This window comes from Atractosteus spatula, chromosome 16, assembly GCF_055471065.1.
Source record: "Atractosteus spatula isolate fAtrSpa1 chromosome 16, fAtrSpa1.hap1, whole genome shotgun sequence".
Lineage (NCBI taxonomy): Eukaryota > Metazoa > Chordata > Actinopteri > Semionotiformes > Lepisosteidae > Atractosteus > Atractosteus spatula.
This window is the reverse complement of record NC_142721.1, coordinates 16,562,642-16,572,088: the sequence shown is the minus strand read 5'-3', so window position 1 is coordinate 16,572,088 and position 9,447 is coordinate 16,562,642.

Here is a 9,447-nt window from a genome sequence, read left to right as displayed (position 1 = left end):
CGGCGCTTAAACACAACATTTCTGAGCGACGGCTGCCCTCTAGTGGCAGGAACTGGAAACAACACCGCCCCACGCAGCGCTCTCATCTGCATCTGCACTGATAAAAAATAGGAAGTGAAACTTTCATAAAATCTATATAAATACACAGCATATTCTGTAAGTAAAAAACAAGGAATGGTCTTGTGATGCAATAAGGATTAAAGCACACTGCCTGAACCCTGGGCCGTGTGCCCCAGTACACAGGTTTCACACTGATCCAGTCTCCAGTGCCCTCTGTCCTGTTACAAGTCAGAGACGAACTAACTGCCTCACTGAACCTGCAGCACGCAGGCGGGGTCCCTGTCTGTGTCTCGGGGCTCAGCTGACAGGCCTCAGCTGAAGGGCTGAGGGCTGGACACAGCAAAGAGTCACCAGCTCTTCAGGCATAGGCCCTGCAACACAAAGACAGACACACAACTCCTTCAGAGCTCAGCAGGGCCTGGAAATAGGAGCAACACTTCAGACTTACAGATGAGCCAGACTGAGTGTCTCTACAGTATCTCCAGCTCTGATGAGGGAGTGTTAGTGTGAGGTTACAGATGAGCTGGACTGAGTGTCTCTACAGTATCTCCAAGTCTGATGAGGGAGTGTTAGTGTGAAGTTACAGAGGAGCTGGACTGAGTGTCTCTACAGTATCTACAGCTCTGATGAGGGAGTGTTAGTGTGAAGTTACAGATGAGCTGGACTGAGTGTCTACAGTATCTACAGCTCTGATGAGGGAGTGTTAGTGTGAAGTTACAGAGGAGCTGGACTGAGTGTCTACAGTATCTACAGCTCTGATGAGGCAGTGTTAGTGTGAAGTTACAGAGGAGCTGGACTGAGTGTCTACAGTATCTACAGCTCTGATGAGGCAGTGTTAGTGTGAAGTTACAGAGGAGCTGGACTGAGTGTCTACAGTATCTACAGCTCTGATGAGGGAGTGTTAGTGTGAAGTTACAGATGAGCTGGACTGAGTGTCTACAGTATCTACAGCTCTGATGAGGCAGTGTTAGTGTGAAGTTACAGATGAGCTGGACTGAGTGTCTACAGTATCTACAGCTCTGATGAGGGAGTGTTAGTGTGAAGTTACAGATGAGCTGGACTGAGTGTCTACAGTATCTACAGCTCTGATGAGGGAGTGTTAGTGTGAAGTTACAGATGAGCTGGACTGAGTGTCTACTGTATCTACAGCTCTGATGAGGGAGTGTTACTCTGACAGGTGCGCTGGACTGGTAATCTCAGTGCCAGTGCTGTGCCTGGGCGCTGATCTGGCGAATCTGGCGATGGTGATGAGGCCCACGATGCCCTGCAGGCCGGCGTTCAGGATCACCTCCGCGCGCAGATGGACAGGATGACAGAGATTAGCATGATGGCCAGGCAGATCCCCACTGACTGCTGACTCTCAATCTGTTGAAACAACCTTTTGCCCCACATTCACTCACCAGGGAAGGCCCTGTGTCCCTCTGCAGCTGTAACCCTGTCCTCCTGTGTCTCTGTGTGTCCCTGTGCCCCTGTGTGTTCCTGTGTCCTTTTCCTCCAGGGACGCACTTCTGTCACGCCCTCTACTCATCGCATTCTCACACGGAAACGCACCCGCACTAATTACACCCCAGCCCTGAGCACTTCTGCCAAACGACACCGCCCCTGCAAATCAGCCAACCACGACACTTCCTCAATCAACGCACCTTCTTCTTCACACAGTACTTAAACCCCTCTGAATCCTCTGCTCTTCGCCCGGTATTGGTTGCTCTTTAGAACACCTGCCTCGCCTTTGTATCTCTTTGCCTCTTGACTCATCGTTGCCAACCACGGAACTTTACCTACGACTTCGCCTACCGTCTCACCCCTCGGATCTGGAAACTCTCTTGTTGCTCTCCTCCTTCGGATCTTTAGATCATCCTTCTCGACTTTGACCTGCCTCGCCCTTCTCTGGTTAGGAGACCTTTGCTCTTGTCTTAAGCCTCTCGGACCTCGGATCCCTTATTGGACTTCGCCTCTTGTTTAACTCCTAAGGTACCGCATAGGGTCCATCCTCCCGTTTGCTAGCGGGTTTTCCCTGACAGAATACCGGGCACAATCATGGACCCCGCGGACCTAGAATCTATTTCCTCCCTCCTCAATCAGCACTCACAAGCTCTGACCCACCTTCATCACTCCCTTCAGCTCCTCACAGATCAGGTCTCTCGGATCTCGTCTAGTCCTGCTCCCACTCCTCCACCAGCGCCTGTTCAAATACCGGCTCTGCAACCTGTTCCCGCAGCTGCTGCTGCCTCGCCTCTTGCTACAGCCCTGCCGCTGATTCCCCCTGATAAGTTTGACGGGAATCCTGCGAAATGCCGGAGTTTCATTGCTCAGTGCTGTTTGTGCATTCAGATTCATCCGGAGCGCTTTCCTTCCAATTGCGAGGCAATTGGATTTGTCATCTCACTCCTTTCTGACAGGGGTCTGGACTGGGCTACGGCTACTAGAGCTGCCCCTGAACTTTCGGACTTTCATCTCTTCGTTGAGAAGCTTCGATCGTCTTTCGATCTCGCCTGCCCAGACCTCATCAATCTCCATCTCTCCTCATTACCACAGGGAGCACGACCCCTACAAGACTACATCATTGAATTTCAGGCTCTGGCCATCGACTCCGCTTGGAACAACGAAGCCCTTATTTGCCAGTTTCGCAGAGGGCTCTCTAAAGAACTGAAAGACCACTTAGTCTTTGTTCCTCTTAGCTCTTATTCTCTGGATCTCACCATCTCTCAGGTGGTTGAATTAGACGCCCGCCTTCAGGCCAGGAGGACGGAACGTTTTCAAGAGGACGCAAGCACCTCTCCCCTTCAACCACGACAACCCACAGTGTCTCATTCCCGACTTACCCCGCTGGAGAAGGACAGACGCCGTCAGGAGAGACTTTGCCTCTACTGTGGATCTCCACGACATCTCCTTTCTGTCTGTCCCACTAGACCTCCCAGTACTCGACCTGCGCGCCCAATTTCTACTATGGTTAGCAGTTTCTCTCCTTTTTCTGTGCCTTTGGGTCCGTCCCTCTCTGTGGTTTTGTCCTGGAATTCTTTTAAAATCTCTCTTTCGGCTTTTATTGATTCAGGTGCTGCCGAAAACATCCTAGACGCCTCTTTCATCAAGAAATGGAAGATCCCAACTGTACCCCTATCTCCGCCCATCTCCGTCTACTCACTGGACAGCTCACCCCTGTCACCTGGTTTGATTGAACGGCAAACTGTTCCACTCACCCTCTCCATCGGCGCCACCCATTTGGAACGAATCCAATTCCTCGTCCTGGATTCTCCGTCACACCCGCTTCTTTTAGGATACCCCTGGCTTCTTAAACACGATCCCAACTTTTCCTGGTCACGTAACGAAATCCTCTCCTGGAGTCCCCGCTGCCTGTCGTCATGCTGCCACCTTCCTATCAGGATCTCCTCAGCTCTACACCCGCAGGACAACTCCTCCCTCATCCCGTCTCAGTACGCTGATCTGTGCTCTGCGTTCAGTAAGCAGAAGGCTCTGTCACTCCCTCCGCACCGCCCCTAAGACTGTGCGATAGATCTACTTCCTAAAACCCTCCCCCCCCAGAGGGCGTATCTATCCACTTTCCAGGGTGGAGTCTACAGCTCTGGAGGAATACATTCAGGAATCTCTGCAGTCTGGTTTTATTCGCCCCTCCACGTCTCCAGCATGCGCAGGGTTCTTTTTTGATAAAAAGAAAGATGACTCTCTCCGTCCCTGTATTGACTACAGGGAGCTTAATAAAATCACTGTTAAGAACCGCTATCCCTTGCCTCTTATACCTACTGCTATAGAATCCTTACGCGGAGCTTCTATTTTTACCAAGTTGGACCTCAGAGGAGCCTATAATCTTATCCGGATCTGTAAAGGGGATGAATGGAAGACTGCCTTTATGACCATCCACAGGCACTACGAGTATTTTGCAATGCCTTTTGGACTTGTTAATGCCCCATCAGTTTTTCAAGCCTTTATGAATGATATCTTCAGGGATCTCATCCACAAATCCGTACTGGTTTATTTAGATGACATCCTCATTTTTTCGTCTAACTTTCAGGATCATGTAACACACGTGCGGGAGGTCCTATCTCGCCTTATTGAAAATAATCTTTACACCAAGCTGGAGAAATGCTCTTTTCATATGGACAAAACCCATTTTCTCGGTTATGTCATCTCCTCCGAAGGTGTGGAGATAGACCCAGCTAAGGTTTCGGCTATCCAGGACTGGCCCGCTCCTCACACTCTAAAACAGATTCAACGCTTCCTTGGATTCGCTAACTTTTACAGACGTTTTATCCGAAACTTCAGTTCCATCGCAGCCCCCATCACTGCCCTCACCCGTAATGGTTCCAATGCCAGTAGATGGACCCCAGAAGCTAACCAAGCATTCCTTAAACTTAAACACCTTTTTACCACAGCTCCCTTGTTGCGTCATCCGGATCCCTCCCTCCCGTTTGTAGTGGAAGTGGACGCATCTGCGTACAGAGTTGGAGCTGTCCTTTCTCAACGCCATGGTGAGAAGAATCTTCTTCATCCCTGTGCTTTCTTTTCTAAGAAATTATCTCCTGCCGAGGTCGATTATGATGTGGGTAATCGAGAGCTCCTAGCCATTAAATTGGCCCCAGAGGAGTGGAGACACTGGCTTGAGGGAGCTCAACATCCCTTCGTTATTATTACTGACCATAAGAATCTAGCCTATATCCAGTCTGCCAAGCGCCTCAATCCAAGACAGGCTAGGTGGGCTCTGTTCTTCTCCAGGTTTGATTTTGACATCACCTAAAACACCTGGCTCCAAGAACCTAAAGGCTGACGCTCTCTCTCGCCTGCATGATCCTCCAGACCTGGTCAAGATTCCTGAACCCATCGTCCCTCCCAACAAGATCCTCGCTGTCGCCCAGAGCTCCATCGATCAACAGGTCAGACGTGCCCTCGCTAACACAACTGTCCCTCCACAATGTTCTTCTGACAAGCTCTTTGACATCAATTCATTGCGTTCTTCCGTCCTACAATGGGGGCACGATTCGCGCTCAGCAGGCCACCCTGGTTCCAAACGAACCTTGGACCTTATTAGCCGAGAGTTCTGGTGGCCCTCTATGAAGCAGGACATATCCGATTATGTCCGGGCTTGCTCTGTATGCACGAGGTCCAAGACACCACAAGGTAAGAAAACCGGTCTTCTTCATCCCCTCCCCATCCCGGATCGACCTTGGTCCCATTTGTCAGTGGATTTTATTACAGATCTTCCCGAGAGTTGTGGTAATACAACCATCATGGTTGTGATTGATCAATTCTCCAAGGCAGCACACTTCATCCCCTTACCTGCTTTACCCTCAGCCAATGTTATGGCAGACCTATTCGTACAGCACATCTTCTGTCTCCATGGTATACCCAGGGATATTGTTTCTGACAGAGGTCCCTAGTTTATTTCCCGATACTGGAAAGCCTTTTGCAAATCCCTGGGCACCTCGGTTTCACTCACCTCTGGCTATCACCCAGAGTCAACGGCCACGCTGAGAGGACTAACCAGAGCCTCCTCACTTATTTAAGGTCTTACACCTCATCTGCCCAGGATGATTGGTCCTCTCTTCTCCCCTCCCCTCTCCCCGGCAACCCTCTAAGAAGCTCGGTCCTCGCTTAATTGGTCCTTACTCCAGTGTCCTTCCGTCTGGCTCTTCCCCCCTCACTCAGGATTCACCCCACTTTTCATGTCTTCCTCCTGCGGCCTTTCTACCGCTCCCCTCTTTCCAGACCCCAACCCCGACCTCCTCCCCCTCGTCTGATCGATGGCCTCCCTGCCTACACTGTCAACAAAATTCTGGACTCGCGTTGGTACAATGGCTCACGACAATACCTGGTCGACTGGGAGGGTTATGGACCAGAGGAGAGATCTTGGGTTCCCGAAAAGGATATCTTGGACCGGACACTCATCCTCGATTTCCACAAGACCACCTCGCAGAAGACCACTGGGGCGTCGGGAGCCGCCCGTGAAGGGGGGAGTACTGTCACGCCCTCTACTCACCGTCAACCGTCTCGCCCCTGGTATCTGGAAACTCTCTTGTTGCTCTCCTCCTTCGGACCTTTGGATCAGCCTTCTCGACTTCGACCTCTGCCTCGCCCTTCTCTGGTTAAGAGACCTTAGCTCTTGTCTTTAGCCTCTCGGACCTTGGATCCCTTATCGGAGTTCGCCTCTCATTTAACTCCTAAGGTACCGCATAGGGTCCATCCTCCCGTTTGCTAGCAGGCTTTCCCTGACACTTCAAGAGCGTGAGCAGGCGAAACTACTCCCTCACACACTGGGTGAAGCATGATGTCCCTCACTAAATACACGGCCCACAAGTCAACTTCATCTCTGTCCCTGGAGCACTCAGCATGGATACCTTCTGTCCGGGGTTTCGCTGGGGATCAGGAAGGAGGCGTTTTCCTGGAGGCAGGCACTAGTTTGTCACTAATTAGTGAAAACTTACAGCACACTCCAGCACTAAAGCATCACTCTTTGATGAAGCACTTTCAAATAGCACTCACACTCACAGCTGAGCAACGTGGCATTTTGGGGTCATTAAACCACAACACTATTTTCATTTTTTGGGTTTTACATTACAAAATAAACCATTTAATTTATTTAAACCATAAATTTCCAGCTATTTGCTGCTCCATGTTCTCTGATTCTGAATGAGGCAACAACACCTTCTGTTGAGGTGAAGAGGCCCTATGATACTGTAAACAAGCAGGCCTGTGAATCCAGCTCTTTTAATCCCATAGAAATATTGCTCTCGACTTCAAGATGGTTTTGCCATCAAATACTACTTACCTGTTAACTCTGCATGTAGATCACAGTGGAACATTTCTGCAGTGAAATGTCTGCTGCACAACCTGTACTTATTCACTCGTACATCACAGTACATCAGTCATTCACTAGCAATGACAACGCTCCAAGATCACAGCGTGATGAACTATTATGGAGCGGATATTTGGCTTAACCCGGTTGGCTGAGGGCTGACCTCCTGGCCAGAGGTTGAGGAGGCCAGGACCCCCAGAAAGAACCAAGCGGGACCCCAAACCACCGATGCAGAATGTGGAAGAGCCTGAAGAAGGTGAGGAGGTGTAATCAGTGACGCTGGGTTGTTGCAGCAGTAGGGCAGTCGGAGTGCTTGTCCGCGTCCTGTATAGGTTTACTGTAGGGAAGTGGGCTTCTGTCGGCCTAGGCAAGTTGCTTATTATAGATACGCATTGAGGTGTTGACGGAAAGGAATTCAAATGAACACAGGGTCTAAATGAAGAGAAACCACATAGGCTCTTTGTATATGGAAAGAAAATCGCTGCTATTATTGGATTGGGTCAGTGGTGGTGATGTTATCTGGATGGGTACGGACCCATGTTTGCGATTGTGACCCCCAGAAGCAGCAATGGAAATTGGAGACTCCTGCACTTGATTCGCATGGTGATCGGGAGGAGAGATGGAGGTAGACGGCAGCGACTTGGCCCTTTACAGCCATTATAACTTTGATGAGGGTTTCCTGGACAAACGGAGTGGCCAGCTCGAAGGAAATGCTGAGGCGTGTGAACCTGTTGGCAAGTAACCCCTACGCTGTCTGACGATAAATTAAGTGGAGCTAACTGCTGGGATTTTTTTGGACTCTGGATCTGGATGGCGTGCGTTGATGGCCTCCCAACTCCAGCTGTAGTACTGTAACTAGACCCGGAAACGGCTTGGAATATTACATGAAGCAAGAGCAGTACTGGAGCCAAGAAGTAGCAGTGCAGGCTGGGAGAAATGATCTTGGGGCCAAATCGGAGGTCAGGGATAGGGACTTGAGTCGAAGGACGATTGCCAAGTAGCCAGAGTCAGGAAGCTGGATGGATGTTGAGGGGGTGGCTCTAGTGGCAACGGAGGACAGGAGGGATGAGACTGAGGCTGAACCGGAGAAGGGGGATAAAGACGTGACGAGACAGGGACATGAGACAGAGGGCGATTGCTGACTGAGTGGGAGAGGATGCTGGATGGACCCAAGGCGTCAGTAGCAGCAGAGGACAAGAGAAATGGACTTGGAGCCCAAACTGGATTCCTGGGATGGGGAACCGAAGAAAGCAGGGGCAGATCGGACATGGCGGGGGGACACACACGCATGAAATAGGGACATGTGATGAAGGACTTACCTGTACAAATATTGATGAGGTGGGACCGGTAGCAGAAAGGACAAGAAGAATAAACACAAAGTCGAGACGGGGACGCAAGACACAGGACTTACCTGTATGAACGTTAAGAAGGTGGTGCTGGTAGTGGCAGAGCAGAATAGGACAGGGATAGAAACACGAACGAGACAGGAACGCGGGACACGTGACTGCTGCCGACTGGGTCAGAGGTAGGACGCCGGACAGACCCGGGGCTGAGAAGACGGCCGCGGTAGCCGTGGAGACAGGAACCCGGGGACACGAGATGCAGTTAAACACACGGGAGAAAAGTGAGATTAAAAGGACATGGAGGAAGAACAGAGGGGGCTTGAGATTCGGAGGGGCGAGTTTAGACACGATGAGGAAGACCAATGCAGACTGCTGAATGAAGAAACGCAGGGAGACTGCAGAATGGACAGTCGTGGTATTTCAGGGCTCAGAGGCTCCGTCCTGCTAAGAGCTGGGCAGCAGCGTGCCGAAGAGCCATGGATATTTATTACTCTCCGAAGTTCAGAGCTTTATTTATCTCTTTCTTCACGGTGAAACAGGTTTGTGGGAAGCTGGGGAAATGCACGTGTGTTGCACTTTTCTCTTCCCTACTTGTGGTCCACGGATAGAGAATGAATGCGACTAACGTTAGCAGTGAATGTGAAATAGCAGTGAATATTAGCAGTGAACATGGCGAAAGTGAAATAAGCAGCATTTTTTCTACTGTCCGGGTGATAACGGGAGGACAGGTGTCGAATGGGAGGTTTGCGAACGTGGCGGCGAATGCGCGTTTGCCGAGAGCAGCTCATTTCAAAACACAACAGGAGAAGTAAGCGGATAGTTGAACGCCAGGGGTTTGGACAGGACGGGGGGACGATGGCGGGTCTCGGTCTGGGGATAGACATGAGCCGCAGGTGTTGAAAAGCGACGAAGAGTCAGATCGATGGCCAGCTGGTACGCGGAGGAGGAGGAGGAAGTCTGACTCCTGGCTGAGATCGACTGAGCATCGGAGCAGCAAACGGGAAAACTGATTGAAGGTTCAGGCAGCGTCTTATACTGTCTGTGCGAGACAGCGGGGCTCATGCAAGAGAGAGAGATGGGGAGCTCGTAGGTATTCGTAGCGTTCTGGAGAGGACTGGATTGTCAGGAGCGATTGCTAATCACTGACAGCTGAGTCTGGTTGAACCTGGTTGTTGTCGTCCCTCCCGACCTGCTGTTATAAACTCCCTTTTGCGCTGAGTCGTGGAGCGACTATGCCAG